Here is a 22,770-nt window from a genome sequence, read left to right as displayed (position 1 = left end):
CAATGGCAAAGTTAAAAGCCAGAGAAAATGGGCAAATAGGAAGTTAGCTATTTAGGGTACATTCAGTCTGTGTGGCTGTAATAAATTCCCTCACACTGTGTGTCTTAACAAACATATCTCACAGTTATGCAACCTGGAAGTCCAAGCTTCTGGCACCAGCACAGTTGGGTTCTGGCAAGGGCTCACTTTTGGGTCACAGCCAGCAGATGCCTCACTGAGTGTCATAGGGCAGGAAGGGGGTGAATTAGCTCTCTGGCCTGTTTGTATAAGGACACTCATTCCATTCATGCCCAAGTTACCTCACAAGGTGCCACCACATTGGGGATTTGATTTCAACGTGTGAATTTTGCAAGGACATTTAGTCAACAAGTCTATTGTTTGTGTTGCTTCTATTTTCTTTGTAAATTCATAGAGATAGATATAGACATGTCTCTATGACATGTATCTTCTGCATTTTTTTTGGTGACACTGAGTTTTGAACTCAGGGCCTCATGCTTGCAAGGCAGGTGCTCTACCAGTTGAGCCACTCTGCCACCCCATGACGTGCGTGTTCTGTTTGTCTTTCCAGATCTCCTCTCCACCCTTCCCCTCTCCATTTTACTTTCTGCCTCGGGATGCACACCTGCATAGATAGGCTCCCTTCCCTCTGGCTTCAGGCTGCATTTGGCCAGTGGGGGTCCAGGCAGGAGATGGGAGAGTGAGGAATGAGGTCAGAGGAGCCTATTGATCCCCTCTCTGGCCCTGCAGCCTTGACTGGGATGGTGGCAGTGCTGCACTGAAGAATGCAACCTCATTGGGTTGGGTGAGGTTTTGTATCTGTTGTCTCGCCAGGCTCCTCCAGGCCCTCAGTGGGTACCTGTCACTCCCACTCACAGGATACTACTTCTGTGTCTTCTCTGTCCTTTGCACGTGGGCCTTAATTATTAAGTCTGTGCATACCCACCAACTCGAGCGTGCCTGAGTCTTGATATAATTTGTCATGTGACGACCTCCTACCCAGAAAGTCTTGCAAATTTATAAATGGATGACTTTCTTTTGTGACATTTCAATGCTTTAATTATTTTTCTGGGCAATTGAACTTTGCAGAAGACAAGTGCTATCTGAGCAAACAGTAGGTTTCAGAGGAACATCTCTCCAGCAGCTACTTAAATAGAAGGAAAGTCATATGTCCCCCCACTGCTGGCCAGCTCTGCTGGAAATACTTTCGTCTCTCTTTCCATGTGTTTGAGGAACCAGCAGAAATCCCGTGGGAAGAGTGTGGTTACTTCCCATGGCTGGCTCTTGGTCATCATATCCAACTAATTTTAAAGTGGAGATTTTTTATTGACCTTGTGCATAGCTCACACTGTGCTAAGTCACTCACGATCATTTATCTCAATTGATTCACACTGAACTTGGAGAAGTTGCTGAAATCACCTCTATTTTGGAAATGAGGAAATTGAAGCTTTGGGAGAGTTATAAGACATGATGACAGCCATCCAGCTCTGAAGATGTGGATGAGGAAGATTCAAACTCAGGTCTCTGTGCAAAGCTGAGCTCTTGACTATTGGACGTTGCTTCCTGGGGTAGAGAGGAGTGAGCAGTGGCCCTGATGTTTGCCAGTGCAGAAGGCTGAGGCCACAGAGTGAGCAGGTAGGAAAAGGAGAGCACCTTCTTAGAAAAGAGCCTGCTTCCTCTCACCAGGACGCTCTTGGGGCTCCCCAGGGGAATCAGTTTTCCATTAGCATGAAAAAGAATGGCAATGTCCAATGTCATGTTTGGATTTACTGTTTATTCTTTTTGAAGATGCCCACCTCTGCTGGAAGTTTGACTCTCCTCTGTCCTGCTTTGCCTTTAGGAAAAAAAAAAAAAAACCAAAACACTTCCAGATTCAGAATAGAAAGCATTTGTTTTCATTTTAGATAATTTGAAAGGAAAGAAAAAATGTAAAGAAGACAGAAAATATGTAAAAAATTCATCCCCCAGAGATAAATGCCCTTTCAAGTTTTGGTGTATTCCCCTCCAGGAATTTCTCTTTTCTGGACATGAGTATACATAGGCAAATATTTCTCTTTTGTAAGTCCAAATTTCAATTCCACTATATACTACAATTTAATTTCCAATATTTTATTATGAAAAATTTCAAGTACTCAGCACAGTTGGAATTTTACAGTGAATACCTGTGTATCTACAGCCTAGGTTTTGCATAGTGTTTTATAATACTTATTTTGGGATCTATTTTTCTATCCTCTATTCATTCACTAATCCATCTTAGCTTTTGGTGCAATTCAAAATAATCCAAAGATACCTGTACACTTCTTCCCAAATACTTTAGCATATGTGTATTAACTAGAATTCAATATTTTTTTGTACAGGTTTTTATCGCGTGAAGTTTACACATAATGAAATGCACAAATCTTTGGTGAACATTTTCCAAGTTTCGGAAAATAAGTATACTTATGTAATCCAAATCTCCAAGCCCTATCAACATTTTCATTTCCCCAGAATGGTCCTTGATGCCAGTTCCAGGGAATTCCTGCCTCCAACCTCTTCCCAGAGGCAACAGTCTTGTGAATTTTCTCACTGTTGATTGGTTTAGCCCATTCTAGAATCTTATAGCAGTGGAGTCCTACAGATGGAGTCTGGTTATTTTGAGTAAGAATTCTTTCAGTTCAGCACAATGCTTTTTGTGTCTTAAATGTTCTATTTAAGCCACATTGTTTGGATTTTATACCTTTTTCTTGTGGTATATCATTCTGCTGTATTTATCATAGTTTACCTCCCAGTCCTCTTGTGACGAGTGCACTGGCTATATCAATTGTTGTCTAGTATGAGTCGATATGAAAATCCCTGTATAAGTCCGATTGTGGGAGTTTGTTTTATTTCTCTTGAGTAAATGCCTAGCAGTGGAATTGCTAGAAGTTTTTCTAAAGTGATTGTACTGAATCAATTTCCTGCTGACAGTCTTTGAGGGCTCTGGGTGGTCTATATCTTTGCTGACATTTGACAATGTCTGTGCTTTATCTTTAATCCCTTTTTATTTAGCATTCTCTCTGGGCATTTCCCCACATCTAAATAGTCCTTGAAAACTTAGTTAAACTAATTAATTTATTTTTGTGGTTTTAGGCATGAAACCCAGGAACTCATACATGCCAGGCAAGTGTCTAACACTGAGTTCCACTGCCTGTCTGAAAACTCAGTTGTAAAGGATGTATGGTGGTTATCCTGTGGACAGATCATAACTGATTTTTTTCCCTACAGTTGGATATCCAGGTGCTTTGGAATTTAAAAAATGATATATACCATCGTGATGACTATTGTAGGGCAGAAATGGTTCCTGGCAAATCTGATTATTTCTCTAGAACTAATTTCTAGAAAGTATTTATGGGAGCAAAGAGTGTGTGCACATACACATCTAACCAATACTTGTGCCAGCCACAAAGGAATTCAAAGGAATTTTTTTTTTAAAGACAGGATCTGGCTGTGTAAACCAGGCTGGCTGGAACTTGAGATCCTCCTGCCTTGGCCTCCTAAGTGCTGGGATTACAGCTGTGTGTTACCATGCCTGGCTAGTCATCAAGGAATTTAAAGCAGAGATTACCATTGGGGCTCTGAAGTGGGGGGTGAGAATGCACTGAGATAATGCCTATGTGGGTGCAGCTTACTGTCAGGCACCTCAGGAATGCCAGTGAACAGTCACCAGTATTACGACGTCAGGCTGAGAACTTATGCCATATCTTGCCATTTCTTCTCTGAGATGCGACCCTCCTCACTTCACCCCCATCAATGTGCATTCATCTTACATAGCAAGAAGTAGCAAATGCTAACTCAACCGCAGGTACACACATGGACCCTTAGGGATGTCCAGAAGTTCTGTCTGGATTGTTTGCCTTGCAGGGGTTGTGACTTGCAGATCACAGCAGTGGCAGTGTCTGTGTTAGAACCTCCTGTGTTGAGGACAGGTAGTTACTGCTTCTACCTGAGATCCTGCTGCACGGAGGCAAGAGGTGTTCCTTCCCCTGAGCAAAAGGCTGATCTGTTATGTTGCTTGGGTGTCTGAGAAGCTCTGTTTCTTCCTAGAGCTGTGTCTTCTTGGCTGGCCATTTCACCCTCATCCCTTGCTCCAATCTGAATTCCTAGTGGGAGTGGTTCTGTCTCAGGTCCTTGGGGTCCAACCGTTGTCTTGGGGTGTAGGGGAGACGTGCCATTTTTTCTCGCTGTGTGTGAGGACCTGCCTCTCCTGGGAGTGTTATGGGGAACTTGAACAGAAACACAGGATACCAAGGCTTTTCAGGAAGCAATATTTATTAGCATGTCAGTAGCAGCTCAGTGGATTCACATCCAAAGGCTTAGCCCCGAGAACAAAGGTGTCTCACCTTAGATACCCTTGCAAGCAGGTTACAGAAGCAAGAAGCAAGGTTTCACCTATATATGGTTGTATGTAACTCTATTGGCTACTTCACCCTCAGTGTCACGTTTGCATTCTTTAGGTTTTATCTCTCTGCTATGCCATCCCTTCCCCCCTGCTACTTTATCAGAACACAGGCCTGTCTGTTCCTCTTCTGGTCCTCATCCCTGCTGCAGAAGGAAGCGTCACCAGAAACTCAAAAACCCTCAGGGGAATGCAAATCAAAATGACCTTGAGAGTCCATCTCACCCCAGTCAGAACACCTGCCATCAAGAAAACAAACACCAACAAATGCTGGTGAGAATGTAGGGGGAAAAGCCCTTGTACTCAGCTAGCGGGAATGTAAATTAGTGCAACCACTCTGGAAATCAGTATGGAGGTTCCTCAAAAAACTAAGACTAGAACTGCCATATGCTCCTGCTATACCACTCCTGGGCGTACTCCAGAAGGAATCACAGTCAGCATGCTAGGGCCACCTCACATCTAAGTTCACTGTAGCACTGTTCCCAACAGCCAGGTATATAAGCAGCCCGATGCCCAGCAGTGGATGAATAGATAAAATATAGTATAAATACGCAGTGAAGTATTATTCAGCCATAAATAATGAAATTTTGTCATTTGCAAGAAAAATAGATGGAACTGGAGATCATCATGTTATGTGCTGGTGTGAAATGTCGCGGGCCAGTATCAAGGGTCCTGGCCTTCACAGGCCAGAGAACTGGCTCGGGAGGCAGCTGATTGACTTGTGAGACGAGGCAGGTACACAAAGTGGGATTTATTAGAGAGAAAGGAAAGGCTACAGCTAGAGCAGTGCAGTGGAGCCCGGATACCAGTGGCTCCCTGCTCAGGTGAAAGCTGGGGCTTTTTAATGACACTTTAACTCTGGGTTAGGGTAAGGGTTAGGTGGGCTTTTTTCCACTGGCTGTGGGTTTGCATGTGTGGGCACTCTTCGATGAGCTTGTCTGTTTGCCCCTTATGGGGGGAACAACTTTGAGAGCATTCTGTTTATCAGCCCTGTGGCAAATTTATGAGACCCTGTTTCTCCTCCTCAGGGTGCAGGAATGCAGATTTATGAGGTCATTGTAACTCCTTCTCAGGGTGCAGGGCTCATAGCGCTCGCCATGGCAGATGGGATACTCGCTCATCTGTCCTTTAGGCTCCCAGACCCAACAATGTTAAGCAAAATAAGTCAGACTCAGAAAGACAAATATTGCATATTTTCTCTCAAATGTAGAATATATATCTAAAAAAACCCAACCAAACAAACAGAAAGACAGACATGAAAATACAAGAGGGACTATTTGGGGAGGGCAAAGGGAATAAGCGAGGGTGACGGGGTGTGAATGTAACCAAGGGATGGCCAAGGTCCTTCAGAGAGCAGGACTGTCTGGGGCGGGAGGAGAGGGGTGAAGTTGGAGTGATGTCCGTGGGGAAGTGGGGCTGGGTACCTCGTGGGCAGAAATTTCTAGGCGTTGGCATGCAGAAGTGAGGAGAAACCCTGTATCCCGTGTGCTGGGTGCTTCACAAGTGCTTGGATGGCAAGGTTGGGGTGGGGGCATCATGAGTCTTGTGGGGGAAGAAAGACCTCCCTTCTTTAAAAGAGGAAAGGAAAATAGTGTTTGTGGGTTCCACGAGTGGGTACAAGAGGACAAATGAGCCAGACCTGTGACCCCGCAAGGGAGGGACGAATTCTTCATACCTCCATCTTCCCATTCCCACCCCTGCAGCAGAGCACACTGTGGTCCTGGGTGGAAAACGAAATTTATTCTTGGTGTGCTCTGTCCACAGTTATTTGATGAGCTGTTTCATTACACATGTGTTTTTGTTTTGTTTGTCCTCATTTAGTTGTTAGGTAAGTCTATCATCAAGGTAGGTGATAGAACTCACTTTGTTTAATAATTTGTTGTCTTAACTGATAACTTAAGACTTATGCATGTGGGCCTCAATTTATACTGTTGTCCCCGTCCTGTTAATATTAGAGTTAGGTCTGTTTCTGTCAGTAAAGGAGGGGAAAAAGGAGGAGGAGGAGGAGGAGGAGGAGGAGGAGGAGGAGGAGGAGGAGGAGGAGGAGGAGTGTCACGTTACGATGCAAGTTATTCCCAAATGGAAGCTCCTGCTTTCCTTGGGCCCATAAGTCACCATGGAACCAGGAAGAGCAGGCCAGCTTGGCTGGCTCTCACTTTTGGCACTTCATGGCAACCACTGGAGAATGTTACAGACTGCTGTGCCTGGATGCGTGAGGCCAGGGCATCCCGAGATTAAGAGCTGCTGCCCAAGTGACTATGGGAGCAGTCAGGACGGAGGACCAGGGGGCTGGAGGAGCCCCTGTGGTCTGCAGAGGAGCTGAGCAAAGCGAGGTCTTTCTCCAGTGAGGTGTGCAATGTCTAGCGAGAAGAACTGGATCAGCTGGCTTAGAACATGGACTTTTGGGCTACAGTAGCTGCCTTTTTGGCACTGCCCAGTAGTTATGTGGCCAGGCATGTTCCCTTCTCGGTGCCTCTTTGCCCATCTGCCCAATGGAGCACAGTAATAGTTTCTTGCCTTTTAGAGTTGTCCTGGGATTAATAGGAGAATTTGCAAAGTGTTATTGGCTGGCATTGAGCAGAAGCACCGAGGTACTTCATAAACAAAATCTTCTTTGTTCCAAGAGTATTACTCACTGTGAATCACTCCTTTGTGGTACATGGGTGGGGGACAGTCCTCAGGCCTTGATTCTTTAGCACACGTTGGTAGCAAAGACACACAAGGTGGCTTCATTTGTTTCTGGACATTTAACCAGCTCGATCTGTTCCAGTTCACTGATGGTGGATATAGAAAGGAGCATTGTGGCTCAGGACAACATATAGTTAGCCATTTAGGCGATATCGTTGGCTTTACCTTTGGCTCTGTAGAGCTTTTATTTTGCTGTCTATTTTGGGTGATGGATCTGGGGCTGGATACAGAGTGTCTGTGTCAACACATGGAATGCCTGGTCTCCTGAAGTCACAGCTGGCTTCCAGGGAGGAGGGCCTGTGCAGCCGCTGGGTCCCTTGCTCACAGGGGCACTGCACTTGGCTTACTGCCCTGCTATGAACAAAGGAATGATGAAAGGAGAAATATTAAAAGAGATGAAAGGGTCTCCCAGATTTAAGAAGACAAGTCCAAGGGTAAAATGTGAAAATGTGGAGGCTCATGCTTGTAATCCCAGCTACTCGGGAGGCAGAGATTGGAGGATCTTGATTCAAGGCCAGCTCAGACAAAAAGTTATCAAGACCCATCTTGATAGCACACAACCTGGGTATGGAAGTGCACAGCTGTGATGCCAGCTACTCAGGAGACACATGTAGGAGGACTGAGGTCTGAGGCTGGTCCCAGGCAAAAACACGAGACCCTTCCTCAAAAATTGCTAAAGCAAAAAAGGACTGTGGGGGTGTGGCTTAAGTGTTAGAGTACCTGCCTAGCAAGTGTGAGGCTCTGAACCCAAACCTCAGTACTGCCAAAAACAGAAAATAGAAAAACAAAGGAAGACATTGAGACTGGAAGGTAGGAGTTAGAGACTAGTCAGGAAGATTAGGGTGGGGGCCCTGGATGGAGAGGCTGAGAGGCCTTAAGATGAACAGAATGTAAGAGACCCTGAAACTGCTGCAAGTCTGGGAGTTGAGATAAACAGGTGTGGGGAATGGAGGATCTTGAAAGCACCTGCTCAAGCCTTGAAACTGCTAAAGGCATGTGAATAGCACGTCAACTAGGTCCTGATAGAATGCCCAGTCTGGTGCTGGACCTCAGGGTCATTGGGAAGGGAAAGAGGGGCATACACAGCTCTGCTGCGATGTCCACGGGCTGGCACAGATGTGCATCCCCTGAATGGATCAATATAGCACAGAGACACAACCAGCTCCCTTCAACCAGGAAATAAAGCCCTATAAAAACTCCTAGACAGAGACCCTCAAGAGCTCAGCCTTCCTGAGACCCCTCCCATGTATATGGGAGCTTTCCCACTCCTTTCCCTTCTACTTAAATAAAACTCACCTTTTCCTCTCTGCTTAAATATAATTGCTCTTTGTTCACTCTGTTTTCTGTGACAAAGTTCCCGGCAATTACTACAGTGCATATGAGATCAGACTACCACCACAACATTTCAAGGGCTGGGGCAGGAGAAAGAAATTCTGGAGCCTCAGAACAGTGGGATCCTGCTCCCTGGAAACCCCTAAAATACAGCATTAACCTTACCGAGACTCTCAGAGAGCAGGCCATATTTACTCCAGGGTACAGTCTGGGCAGAAGGCTAGATGCCCTCCTGCTGGAGATTGTGGGTCCTATTGTTGGGGGAATTGGAGCCCAGTGAGGGATCTGATGACAGTGAGCCACAGGGTCTTCTCAGTTGCAGCTACTGTGGACAGATGACTGGTCTCCACTGGAAAGTTCCCTGTACCTGCACCCGGCACCTGGGGAGCAGGCGATGGTGGTCCACCATGGTGTTTTAGTGAGACAGCATGCAGGGTTGGCTAGATTTCTAACCACCTTAGCAGGATGAGGGCTTGGATGCAAAGTCAATTTGTGGACAATAAAGAGACACCATTTATTATTTGCCCATTGCTTTGGAGGGTGAAAGTTACTCTTGAAATTGAAAGAAACCCCTCTGGTGCAGGTGTTAGCATCAGACAGACCTGACTTGGTGTCTCCATGCTTGTGAAGGACCAAGCTGTAGGATGTGCTCAAGTTTTTAAATGCCCTGTGCCTTGGCTTTCCCAATTATAAAATAGCATTTGTAGTTGATGTGGTAATTATGAGGGTTAAATGACAGAACAGAACTAAAGAGTTCAGCACATAGACACCAATGCGCAGGGTCATTTCCTCCTGTCCCTATTCACAGGCACATTTTTACAGAATCACTGCCTCTTAGTTACACTGTCACAGTTTGTGGATTTTCATTTAGAATCCACAGTGTTCAATTGCTACATAGTCTTACTTATAGTTAATGTTTGCATCCCTCTGCTTTCTCTTCCTCCTCCTTCTTTTGGCAGTACTGGGGTTTGAACTCAGGCCTTGCACTTACTAGGTAAATACTTTACCACCTGAGTCATGCCCCTACCTTAATTTTATCTTCTTTAAAATACTGTTGGCTGTTTGCAGAGAGCATATTCTGCTAGGATTTCATTATCCCTTTCTCTACCTCTGGCTCACCTTCGTTTCTAGGAAGAATTTAATGACACTTCATTTTTATTGTGTTTAGTTTGGGATTTACTGTCCTCTCACGATGTGAGTGGATGGGCAATTCTGTAACTTGTCAAGATTTGTTCTCCTCCACCTCTGGGAACACAGGAGGATGGCAGTCCTCTGTGCTCACTCACGGTCATGTAACTTTCTTTGGCCAGTGGAATGTAAGTAGAAGTCCTGGTTTTCATTGGAGATGGAGGTGTTTGAGTGCTGGCTCTGAACTCTGATTAGCGATTGTGGAGTGACATATTGACACAGAGAGCACCAGGTGGGTGCAGTCTAGAGTTCTGAGTCCCCAAAGGACTGCTATGCTGCTGAAGATGCGTGGGCTGGGGTTGGACTTTGGATTATCTTGTAATGAACTTTGGATGTGTAATGTCACTGAAAATTCGGGATTGTTTTTGCCACAAAAGCCAGCCTATCTTGACTAATACAGCAAGTGGCACTGTTTTTGCTCTGTTAGAAGTGGCTATCCATGTCTCATTAAAAAATATTGATTTAAAATGAAACAGATAGCCTCTTAAAATTTTAAATCAATTTTAGGACAGGTTGTATGCTGATGCGGAAATCGCCATGAAGGTACTCAAAAATAGCTGAAAGTTGGGAAAGGGCAGGTTTAATGTCTAAATGCAAGGAAGGCTTGCCTTAGGGCAGATTGCTTTCAGTTGGTTTTGCATATTTTGCTGAAGATGGATGAAGGTAAGTTTCTGGGAAGCAGTGGGAATTAGCAATGACAGGGGAAAATGTGGCTAAGTCTGATTCAATGATTGAGGAAGGACAGAGCTACAGGTAAAATTCTGAGGAGAATATAATGAGAGAAAAGTGAGATGGATGCCATAGGTATAAATAGGGCTCTTGGTTAATGCTTTAGATGGCCATCCACAGGGTTTTCCTATTATCCATCCCTATAAAACTGTGCTGGATGCACTTATTTTACAAGCACTTGAATGCAAGGGAAAAACATTCTTCAAAATGGCGCCTCCCACGTGGCAGAGGGAGGGTCTCACATTTCTGGTAGTCAGTCCTGAACACAGTCATGGAGACATCTGTACACCTGTGTGATCAGAAAGTGAGAATTTATCCAGAGCTTGTGGATGTGGACCATGTGGGAAAACAGCAAACAAAATGACCTGTTAGGTTTTTGCTGTTCACCTTTCCCTCCCCATAATTGCTTCGAGTGAGTCATGCCTACTTGCGTAAGTTTTAGCCATTGCCTTGGGTAACTTTTACATAATAGTTAGAAAACCTTCCTGTAATTGTGACTCATGGTCATGCTTCTACTCAGAATTTCGTTAAAGCTAAGCATTTCAGGGAGAAAAATGACTGAGTGAGGCTGGAAGCTTTCAGAGAACTCAGTCTGCAGAAGGCATGATGCTGAAGACTGCCCCTTGCTGCAAATGCCCTTAGACTCTGAAGCCCAGGGCAGATGCTGACTGCACTGCCTTTCTATTTCCCTTTTACTTTTTGGAATCCAAAAGCAATAACATATACATATTTGTGAAAATATTCAAATTTTATATAAATATGTAAAGCAAAATGTGCAAGTTTCTCTCCTCCTCCCTCCCACCATCACTGACTATAGAAGTAACCACGGAAAATGCTTAGTATATTCTAGGACTTTGCAAATGAACAAATACTTTTAAATTAAATAAACTAATTACAATCGTCTATTTCCTAAAGTAACACATGATCAGTATGGGAAACGCACAAAAATATCTTTAAAAACATGTTCTCAACTTTTTTTCTATATTCATGCACTGCATAAAGTGGATCGTAAAGTAACCTGATGACAGTAATACTTCGATCATAATTTACAATTAAAGATAGCTGGGCTTTAAGATGTGGATAACTCATCCAAGATCACATAGCCTAAAAGCAGGCTAGGATTCGAACCCAGGTTTATCTGACTTCAAAGCTCACATCCTTGGTAATTATGCCATATGTCTGCCCTGCCTGTATCAACAGAGATCTACCCTATTTTTAATGGTTCAGGGAGTTGCAGGAATGTGTCATGAAAACATCTAATTTACTAGGCTTTCAGAGGGCCAGAAAGGTGAAGGCTTGTTAGCTCCTGTTTCTGTGTTTTGCTTGCAGAGCTGTGAAGCTCTGATGCAAACGTCCTTCGTGGCTCAAGGTAAGACGTTAATATACTGGCCTCATGCATCCCACACACCAGAGCTCTGTGTTCAGCTATTCTTTGGCAAGTAACAAATTGTGTTGTGATAGTGACATTGGCGAATATGGTACTCCTCCAACTCCCCCCCTTTTCCTCAAGTCCTGTCACTCATATATCTGCTGACTATGGAGGAAGTCATTTTAAATGTCATAATGGCTCCCTAAGGGCGGTAGTTGCTGGCTGGTGCACTTACCATGGGACATCCTGGAGAATTTCATCTCATCACCCTCTGCTTTGGTTCAACATATGGTGTCATGGTTAATTTTGTGTCAGCTTAGCTGGGCCATAGCACCTAGATATTGGGTCGAACATTAAAAGAAGTTTTAGTGAAGGTACTTTTCAGATGAGATTAACATTTAAATCAGTAGACTTTTAGTAGAGTCCCTAATGTGGCAGAACTCATCCAGGTAGTTGAAAGCCATCATGGAAAAAGACTGACATCTCCAAAAGAGGGATGGCTGCTTCCAAGCTGACCTTGGACTTGAACTGTCTCCAGCCTGCTGGACTACTCTGCAGAGTGTGGGATTGCCAAGCCTTCCTCATCATGCAGTCCAATTCCTTCAAATAGATCTCTTCTCTCTCCCTCTGTTTCTTTCTCTCTTTTTATTTGGGTTCTGTTTCTCTAGAGAACTAAACGACTAATATATCTACTATATCTAGTGACTGTATAATTTATTGTCCACAGTGGGACACTTTTCTAGGCAAATATTTCCCTTTTTCTTTTTTTGGTGGCACTGGGGTTTGAACTCAGGACCTCATGATTGCTCAACCGCTTGAGTCACTTCGCCAGCCCTTTTTCGTGTTGGGTATTTTTGAGATAGGGTCTCCAGAACTGTGTACCTGGGCTGGTTTCCAACCACGATCCTCCCAATCTCAGCCTTCCAAGTAGCTAGGATTACAGGCGTGAGCTGCTGGTGTCCAGCTTTAATTGACTCTTTTAGCTAATGTAATTCATAGTTTAGTTTTGTCAGCTGACCTGATGGGTAGAACATTCGACCATTTTGCCCTCTGTCACAGGATCCAGTCCAGGATCATACTTAGCACTTAGTTCCCACACCTCTTTTATCTCCTTTAGTCAGGAACATTTCTATTTTTTATGTTTAGAGCTGCTTTTTTTATTAGACAAGATCATAAACTAAAAGTTCCCAGCTTCTAAAGATGTTGGAAGCCTTAAAGCACCTTGGTTACAAAATATGGTTCAAGTTGCTTAAAATTAATTCTCTGACACAGAATTATTTTAAACTCATACTTATCCTGAAAGTCTAGATTTTTATAGGTTTAAAAATACCACCAAGTTGAAAATCTTTATTTTGCTAAGAAACACAAATAGAATTAACTCAGTGGTACACACGTTCAGTGGTTTCTAAACATCTCACCATCAATGGTTTCTGTGACAGGCTGCTGTCCTTTACAGTTCATATGCCTGATATTTTGTGAAAGCTCAGTGTCTCTTCTTTTTTACCCACCAAACTAGTCTTCTCAGAAGTCTTTTGTGTGTGTGTGAGTGCTGGGGTTTGAACTCAGGGCCTCATGCTAACACATGAGCCACACCGCCAGCCTTCTTTTTAGAGGTCTTGCTGGATGTTTTCTTTGTTTGCTTCTCCATGTTGCTTAATTTGATAGATTTCCTCTTCAGTTGTGCAATGGTACATTCAACCTCATAATTCTTTCTGATCAGAGGTATCCTGTTTGACTCCATTTCTCTCAGTTCAGATCCAGCTGTGAGTAACACGTTCTTTCATTACCAGTTTATGCCTTGAACGTGCTTCCTTAACTGCTGGCATTCTTTCTGTGGATGTTCAATCGTGTGAACTAGATTTTCATTGTACACTTCCTAGGTTATATTCATGCTGTGACATTAGTTCCAGATTCTCAATTTGAACTGCCTGATGCTCTAACTGGGCCATAGATTTGTGTACACATTCTTGCCATGCAGTAATGTCATTTTATCCGACCCGAGGAAGGGGCTGGAAGTTCATATTGTTTCATACTGAGCAATTCAATTGGGGTTGAGCAGTCAATCTTTCAAATTCATTTCTCATTATGTCAGTTTCAAAAGCAGAGTGGTCTGGGGCAGTCACACCAGTGCCTGACCCCCAACTGCTTCCTGCAAGCCAGGCGCCTCATAACCTTGTACTGCAGCGCATCCACCAAGCCTGTCCTGCCACCGGCCTGGCGCTCACCATCAATCAGGAGCAATTCTGCAGCTTTTCTTTGCTTCGTGTCATCTGGAATTTTTGGTAATATAGGCCACTGCACCCATTCCACAACATGGTCCCTAGCCTCCTTCCTGGGTTTGTCTGGTTTTTCTTTTTGTTAGATTCAGGTTTTGCATCTGTAGTCAGGATGCCACATGGTGAGGTTGTGTCCCTCTTTGGTGATCCCAGGGAGACACATCTATCCACATGTCCATCTGCTCCTCAGAAGAGATGTTAGTTTTTACCACCTGACTCTCCACTGCATCAGACTGTTTTTTAACTGGTGTTAAAAAATCCATTTATGTGCAGACACTTTAAGATCTGTGAAATAAAAATTACAAGAGGTCATTGCTTTGGACCAGGCTACAAATCACAGTGGAGTCACTCATGCTAAAGTTTCATGCTGAAGCTAAACTGTTTATCTGATCTTCTGAGAAATAAGAATTAGAAAGCTAACATTTAAAATTTCCAAAAGAGCAACCAGAAGAAACCCAATTTTTTTTTAACCAAAGCTTTTTGAGTTTTACTTTTTTCCTTAGGTTGGAGATTCATCTTAATATGCATGCATTTTAAAACATGGCCTCAAACTGTTTAGAGCAGACATTAGACAAACACACGTTGTTGGAAATACCTAGCTTTTTTTTTTTTAATGGAACTTGTAGTGGATAATTGAGAGGTCACACATATGGTGGAGTGCAGTTTATCTTATTTCCCCGAAGGTGACTCCAGACTTGGTCCACATTCTGTTTGCTCAGTGGTCTGACCTGGTGCTGTGATGTGCTGAGCACTCTGGGCCTCCCTTAGGATGCTGGCTTCTTCCTCCTCACAAAGTGTCTGTTAACAAGGTAAGGGCTCTTCTAGAAGTTTTCTTCCTGGTATCTCAGCATAAGCTGTTGAGGGATAGCTGAATCTTCTCTCCCCTTGGGGGCAGACCTTATAAATGGCATATTTTAGAGGGCGAGGATAATGTCACTCCTCCCTGCAGATGGCTGGCAGATCTGGGCATAACAGTCCAAAACATGTTTCCCTTTGAAGACCTGTAATAACTCAATGTTAACCAGTCGTTTTCTATTATTGTTCTGACTCCTCCACCATACAAGGAAAAAAAAATGAAATGAAATGACCTTTCTCCTGCTGTTTTCTTTCTATAAAACCAACCTTGGGTGTCTGTGTTGCTTATTGGAATACTCTGTTTTATAGAACAGGTGTTGCTTGAGTCTGGAGTCACAAACAAAACCAGTTATGATCTTTAAACTAAACTGTTGTAATTTTGTCCATTGATACATCACAGTCATCCCATTTCTCACCAAAGTCTTCCCCTAAATTTAGCATTCTTTAATGATTTTTTGCCTGAACTTGTCTTTACTTGATGTCTACAAAAGGATGACATTGCAGATCTGCCATTTCCTCCACTTGTTCTGGCTGGCAGCTGACGTTCTACAGTCAATAAGCAACTCTCCCCATCCCCTTTTTACAGGTTTTTGCATTTGCTTATTCATTTCCATTTTTCAAGAGCATGGACTCACGGACTCCCCACTTTTCCAATGGTGTATATAATTCCCTACCGTCCTTAATCACTTTGGTGTTCAGATTATTCCAGATGCAGCCAGTGGGAACTGCTCCTTTGGATGTGCTATGAACAGCACTCCCTTGTTTTATTTTCTGGTGTAACAAAATGTTCCAGCTTTACCTTGTACCTTTCCTCCTCTAGCCAGGAAGTCAGCGCTTCTCTAAAGAGCTCTAGTTTCTTTCAGTGGGGAAGTGTTTGGACTCCAAGACTTGGCTTAGCTCTCAATATGTGCATTTCTTCTGGGCTCTTTGCTTCTAGGCCCATTTCAACAGACACATACCTACCCATGCACACACACACACACACACACACACACACACACACACACACACACACACACCCTTTAGGAATGGTGAGTTCATGTCAGCTCCTCTAATTCCACTGTATCCTCACATAGTCATGCCTGCCCTCAGTCTATGCTTATATCTCAAACCAGGACTTTTCTGAGTGACAGAGACTGCTATGTGTATTCCACCGGGACAGGAGGTATCCCTGAGATGACCCCAAGGAAATAGGGATGTGCGGTCATTTTAGTTCCCCAGTTCAGGCCTTACAGTGACCATTGTCACACATGTAGTCTTGTTGGAGAAGCCCCTTAAATGTCCCAATGCTCAGTTTCCTTGCCTTTAACATGGGAATAATATCTTGCTCTTTGTAATTCATTTTGGGAGGCCCAAGCAAGGAAAATGTGTGTTGTTCTTCTAAAATGCATCTTTTGCAAAAACAGGCACGATCATCCAGACTTTTCCTCTCTCCTGTGTCACATCTAGCTGCCCAAGTGGGCCCCCTTTTGCTCTTGGACTCCCTGAAATCCATTCTCTTGGAAGCTTTGTATGATCTCACATCTTTCTGTTGTCCTTAGGATGTCACCAAAGTCCCTTTTCACTATGCACTTGCCTGTGCACCATCTCCTTCCACCTCCTCCGGGGTCACTGCTCAGCATTTCTGCCTGCTGCACTCAGCCCCACTGACCTCTCCACTTTCATGCCAAGGCCATCTTCATCTTGAGGCCATTGTGTGGCTGGTCCTGCTCTCCTCTCTGGTCTTATCCAGAAGTAATGGATAAGAAGTGAAGTGCTGCTTCCTCTGAAAGGTCCTTCCAAGCCCTCATTGTGCACCATGCCAGAGCTTGTTTATCCCCTATGGAGAGAGAGAGTTATTATCTTTTCTGGGGCATTGCAAGATGTTTGTCAAAAATCTATGATTTTTCCAAAAGTTATATAAACATACAATAAAGTAATATGGAAAACAGAAAAAATAAACACTCAAGACTCATCACTTCCTAATTGTTTTACTAGTACTTATTTATTTCTGCCCTTGAGGCTGTGTGGTAGAAATCCTACATAGTCCTGCATATCTCTTGCCAAGTCCATGTTCAGTGATGTCACTCATGTTGGTAGCTTGAGATCAGCCATGGGGGGAATATTCATATTCTCAATATTCTCTATGGAGAAGTGATCCACACCAGGGCTTTGCCAACACATCACTGCCCTCCCATCAGTCAGTTGAACAGGCCACCAATGGATCTGTTTCCACCATAACTCTTAAATTATTTTAATTATTTAAATTATTTTCACTACAACTCTTATTTATTTCCCCCATAACTTTCGGCAATATTTTATTTATCTGACTGCACAGGACCCACAGAGGCAGGGTCCTAGTTTATATTCTTCATGCTCCATTTCTTGCATGGTGATTGTTGTGAGTAGGAACTCATAAAATCATTGGTTTAATGAAAGACCCATGAATTGTGTGTGATAAATGCAAAATGAACCCCAACAGGGGCTGACCCTGATGGTGAGTGCCTACTGCAATCAGCAAAGGCTTCCTGTAGGAGGGAGCTCTCAACCAAAAAGTCAGCTCCTAATGAAGAAAAAGAAGGAAGCTGTTTGTCTAAAATCCAATATCCCCTATAAGTGTTGGGGCTGGTGTGTGTGTGTGGGGGGGTGTACTGGGGTTCTTCTGGGAACTCACCATCTGAGAATGTGTCTGGTTGTCAGGGTCAGTACCATTTGCCAGTGGCTCTCTCCAGAGAGGAATTTGATGTGTGAAGCAGGATGATTTTCATTTTCCATTAAAGCATAAATGCCAATAATTATAAATAGAAACACATTTCAAAATGTGGCCTTTTATGCACTATCGAGTGGTCCCTTCTTTCACAGCACACGAGAGTACTTTGCCCATTTTATTGCAAGTGCTAAGGACCACCAAGGGGGTTAGAAGTGAATTATTACCTGCTCCTTCCAGGGTCTGGAGCAGTGAATTCATTTGGCACCTAGCAGATGCTTTTGTTAGTGCTTAGAAAAGAGAATATATTACTGGCTGCCAGGATGGGAAGGTGTGACCCCTTCTTCACCCATCTTAGGGGTCCAGGCCACACAATAGGTTAATGAGAAGAAGGCAGAGCAAATTTAGTTTGTGAAAGTTTCACTTGACCTGGAAGACCTCACCAATGAAGATCCTAAGCCCCAGGGAGCACCGTCTATCCTTATAAGGACAGCCAAGTAGGCGCATGGCTGGACAAAGGGTCTGAGCCAAAGGTCACAGGCTGAGAGGGACCCATCTGAGCCCATCTGTAGAGATTCTTCTCGGCCTCTCTCCTTCCTCCTGGTTATGGGGTCAGGACCCCTCTAGAATGAGGGTCTTCAAGGGAGAGGAGAGAGTAACAGAGTGACCTTTCTAGGTGTATGGCTGGGGTTGGGAAGGAGTGGAGTTCTGATTTCTGATTTGCTTTGGGGGAGAAAGAACAGAGGAAGAAAGGCAGGCAGGAAGCCCAAGCCTCAAGAGCCTTCCCATCTCCTTTAGCCTGAAGCACTCAGCATGGAGGTGCTGCATTTGGGGTTCAGTGTTCTAAGCCCCAACAGCTTAAGGCTTAAAACTAGAATTATCCTCAGCTGTAACTGTTCCGGTGTCATGCCCCCCCCCCCCACCGCAGAGAAGATTATCTGTATCCCACAATGTGGGAAAACCCCAGGGTTAGGACAAGATAGTCTCAGTCAAATCCTACCACATGGTCACAGTCACCGTGTGGCCTTAGGAAATTTGCCGCCCTCTCAGAGCCTCAGTTTCCTCATCTGCTGAAAAGAGCTCTACAGGCTTGTGGGGACTCAGGAGACACTTCAGTGCCTTCTCTCTCCTCTTCCAGATCATCAGCCAGCACCCCTCTCCTGGATTTATGCTGTGTGAGCTTCTCCTGGGCCCCTGAAGAAGACCCTTGGAGAAGACCTGAGTCCTCTCCTGCTGGTGACAGCTGCGCTCAGGACTCCTTCCCTCCATGGCTTCTCCATGAATCCAGCAGTTTGGCTGTGCCTGCTTTGGGCCAGGTCACAGCATGCTGGGGTGCAGTGGGAGTGAGGCAGCCGGGTCTCTACTGGGGTGAGGGGGATGCACAGCCAGGGATCCTGGTCTTCAGCCTGGGATCTTCCGTTTACTCTCCGCACCCATCCTCACCTCTCTGCACCTGTTCATCGCCCCCAGGGGCTTCCTATCCTCTCGCCTCTGATTCACTCAGCCCATGGGACACAGGTAGGGAATAAGAGAGGGAGGATGAGTGAGTGAGGCTGGGGTGCAAATTCCTCTGGCTGCCTCCCTGTGTTTCCTGGTAGAAGGCCACAGCTCTTTTTAAACTGTCCTTCTCTGTTATCTCTTTTCTACAGATTTTTTTTTGTTTTGTTTTGGTGTTTGAGGTCAGTGCCTTGCACTTTCTAGGAAGGTGCTCTACCACTTGAGCCACACCCCCAGCTCTTTTTTTTTCACCTTAGTTACTTTTCAGATAGGGGCACACACTTTTTGCTCTAGGCTGGCCCCAGACTGCAGTCCTCCTACTTACGCCGCCCTTGTAGCTTGGATCACAGGCATGCACCACCTTGCCTGGCTTATTTTTTGAAATAGGGTCTCACTAACTTCTTTGCTCTTAGTGGCTTTGAGTCATGATTCTTCTATCTCTACCTTCCAAGCAGCTGGGAGTCACTGTGCCTAGACTCTCCTAGAGGTTTTAAACTTTTGCTCTTGTTTATCTCTGGGTCTAGTGCCTGAGTTACTGCTGTATCTTATGTGGTTCCCCAAACCTCAGCTTATTAATAATACTTTTGTGAATAAATCTTTCTTGGATTACTTCATTCAGTTCAAAGGCTCATCTGTTTCTGCAGGAGTCCTGACTGGATGGCACTGTAGTCCTTGTGTTCAGTGGGGTGTGTGTTGTCTAAGCTGCACTTACCACAGTTCGAGACAGTCACAGGGCTTCTCTGCAGGAATCCCGTGGTGTCTAATGAGGGATGAATTACAGCTGCAGATTTCTCCATGTTGATCACATTCAAGAGGATTCCCCCAGCATAAAGTCTCCTCTGTGTAATGAGGTATGCATTATTTTGAGAAAAGGGCTCCCCTCGGTATCATATGCAGAGACATAACTCCTGGCTATAGGTTTTCTAGTGTTGCCTCCATAGGGTTTATGACTTTGGTACAGTTTCCCTTCTTTTTGTTTGTTTGTTTTTTGTTTTGGTGGTGCTGAGGTTTGAACTCACGACTTCATGCTTACTAGGCAAGTGCTCTACCACTTGAACCACACACACCCCAGTCCTTAAGAACATTTTTTTGTTTTTTGTTTCAGTTTCTCTTCTTGAGTAGGTGATGTGTAGTCGTTAATTTCTTCTCTCAGACTCATTCCTTCCACAGTAGCTGTCCCTTCTCTGAAGGTAAAAGCCTATGATGAAGTTGGCTTTGACTGCCATGGTTACACCGGCAGGGTTGCACTCCAGTGTTGGAGATCTTCCATCTCTGTGGTGCAATTTCCATAGCGATTAACCAAGTCTAACTCATGTTGCAAATTTGCTCTCAGGGTGTCACACAGAGGGGATTTTAGTTTCTAGAGAAATAAGTTTGCAGGTTAAACCAAAATGTTCTCCCTCATGATTACACTCATTGTAGACATCTGTGGTCTGGGCTTTTCTGTGGGTGGACGATGCTCTTGTGCAAAGGGTCACCTCTTTTTCCATCATCAATGTGCCAGGTCACCATCTTCCCATATTTTTGTCTAAAGTACAATATAATAAAATGTATTTTGTAAATCTAAGGAACAAACACATCTTCAGAAATGTGTTGCCTGGATTTGACTCCTTTGTTTCATGACACTCTTCAGTGTTACCATAATCACAAGTACAAATATTCTTTCTCTGTCTCTTATTCCCTTTCTTTCCTCAAAATAATCAAATACATTACATAATCTGTGTTTTGGTCAAACTTTTGCTAACATAGCAAACAACTCTACTACTTGAATGGTTTACAGAAATGTACATTTGTACATGGCTCCAAAGATTAGGTTCCTTTCAACCTTACTTTATGTCTCTTCTCTCAGGACCCAAGATGAAGAAACAGCCTCTGTCTCTGAAATTCTCAACTGCCAGATGCAGGAACTGACTTTGGAACCATGGAAAAGCTGTTAGAGCTTCTTTTGGACAGGAGAAGTGTTACATCTGCTCACTCTCCATTATCTAAAGCTGACGCAAAGTCCAACAGGTGGGATTTCTTTTCTTCCCTTAGGGTACATGAGTAACTCACATGCCCATAGGCCAGATGGGGTCTTATTGCGGGAAAGAGCTGATCGTTAGGAACATCAATCTAATCTACCACATAGCTATCTCTTCTTCCTCCCTTTTTTTTTTTTTTCAAATTAAAGACCTGAATCTTGGAGAGCTCCACTCTCCCAGTCCAGTCTTGACAGAAGGTCTTCAGTTCTTCTACATGGCTGTCATCCAGGAAACCATATTCAACTCTGTTTTGTTGCATTCCATGTTTGCTCCTCCCATGGCAATCATCGGGCTTAGATTTCATTTTACTTAAAATAATAGTGACTACACAAGTAATATGTCAATATTTCATATGAGACTTAAGCAATATGAACGAAGTAAAATCTCTTCTTGTCCACAGCAGGGGTCACTACATACATCCTTTTCTACTAATTTCAGACTAAAAAAATATACAGAAAAGTTTTTCTTTGTGTGTTTTAACACAAATGTGATAATACTGCAGATTTTATTTGTAACTTCATTTTTATTCATTTGTAATTCTTCTGGCATGCTACAGTTTATTCAAATCCTCTGCTGGTGATTCCTGTATGTTCCAAATTCTCACTGTGGAGAGCATTGCTGCAACACGTTTTCTTGTGTGTCTCCCCACATACATGTTCAAATATTTCTCTAGGGCAGGTACAAGGGTAGCCATGACGTGCTTACATTTTAACAGAGAGAGTCCCACTCTCCTCTGGGGAAGCTTTACCCATCTACACCTCTGAGAACAGAACCCTGTGACCCTGCAACCCTGCTTTCCAGAAGCTTGGCATCATTGAATGTTTTCCATTTTAATTTAGAGCAGTTTGATGGGTGAAAAATGGTGCTTTGTTACGCTCAGTTCAGTGGTTAAAATTTAAAAAAATGTCGTGTAAACTTTCCTTCAAATGAAACCTGGTGTGTCAGGAGAGGTATGCAGCATTTCTAGAAGCCAAGATTTAGAGCTGGTCCACCAGTTCCTGTCTGGGTTGCTCCCTCACTGGCTTAGTAAACTCTTTGGACATAGTTACATGGAGGCCCTCATAAGCTGACATTTGGGAAGCTTCCAGAGCAGGCCTCACAAGCAGTAAGTACCATGTAGTTGTTGGATATTTTTTTAACCTGGCAGGTGAAAGACAGAGTTGGTGTATGGATGGAGGCCCAGGTGGCCTCACCTTTGTGGTCCTGGAGTGCCTCAGAATTCAGCTTAAAAGCCAGACATGAAGTTCAATCTTTTCTCTTTGCCTATGGGGAAACTGAGACCTTGTGATGGTCAATGTCACGAGTGAGCTATGTCAGAAGCAGACATTGTATCTTTCCACAATGACAGAATTTATTGAATAACAACACATTCTCAAGCTACATCAATTTCCTTGGCATTAATTTGCCAAGTACTACTAATTCTGCTGATAACCAAGAGCCAATTGGCAAACAGATTCTTTTATTCCAGTCTTAACCATCAAACACACCAGACCAAGGAATGATGTAGCTCCCTCATTGGATCATATAAAAGGAAGAAGAGCTAACCCTGGGGTACAGGGTGGGGGTACCCACTGGACTGCCATCAGACCAATGCATGCATCATAGATCTGATGGGAAGGCAACAAACTCCCAACTCTGACCCCAGGGCTTCAGCTCAGCTCCATCCCTCTACTTGACAGAACCACTCAAATGGCCTTGGTCCTGACCACATGAGCCTG

The 22,770-nt window shown here is 44.0% G+C and overlaps 1 non-coding gene and 1 pseudogene across 1 annotated transcript; both read right to left on the bottom strand.

Moving 5' to 3' along the window:
- Positions 1–460: 460 nt before the first annotated feature.
- Positions 461–536, bottom strand: Trnaa-ugc (transfer RNA alanine (anticodon UGC)). Its single transcript has one exon. It is a non-coding gene; the product is annotated as a tRNA-Ala (tRNA).
- A 12,788-nt stretch (positions 537–13,324) lies between these two features.
- On the bottom strand, positions 13,325–13,801 carry LOC109690669 (pre-mRNA-splicing factor SPF27 pseudogene; annotated as a pseudogene).
- Positions 13,802–22,770: the final 8,969 nt, after the last annotated feature.

Source organism: Castor canadensis, chromosome 5, assembly GCF_047511655.1.
Source record: "Castor canadensis chromosome 5, mCasCan1.hap1v2, whole genome shotgun sequence".
Classification (NCBI taxonomy): Eukaryota; Metazoa; Chordata; class Mammalia; order Rodentia; family Castoridae; genus Castor; species Castor canadensis.
Note: the sequence above shows the minus strand (reverse complement) of the source record. Positions and strands in the feature narration are given on the sequence as shown.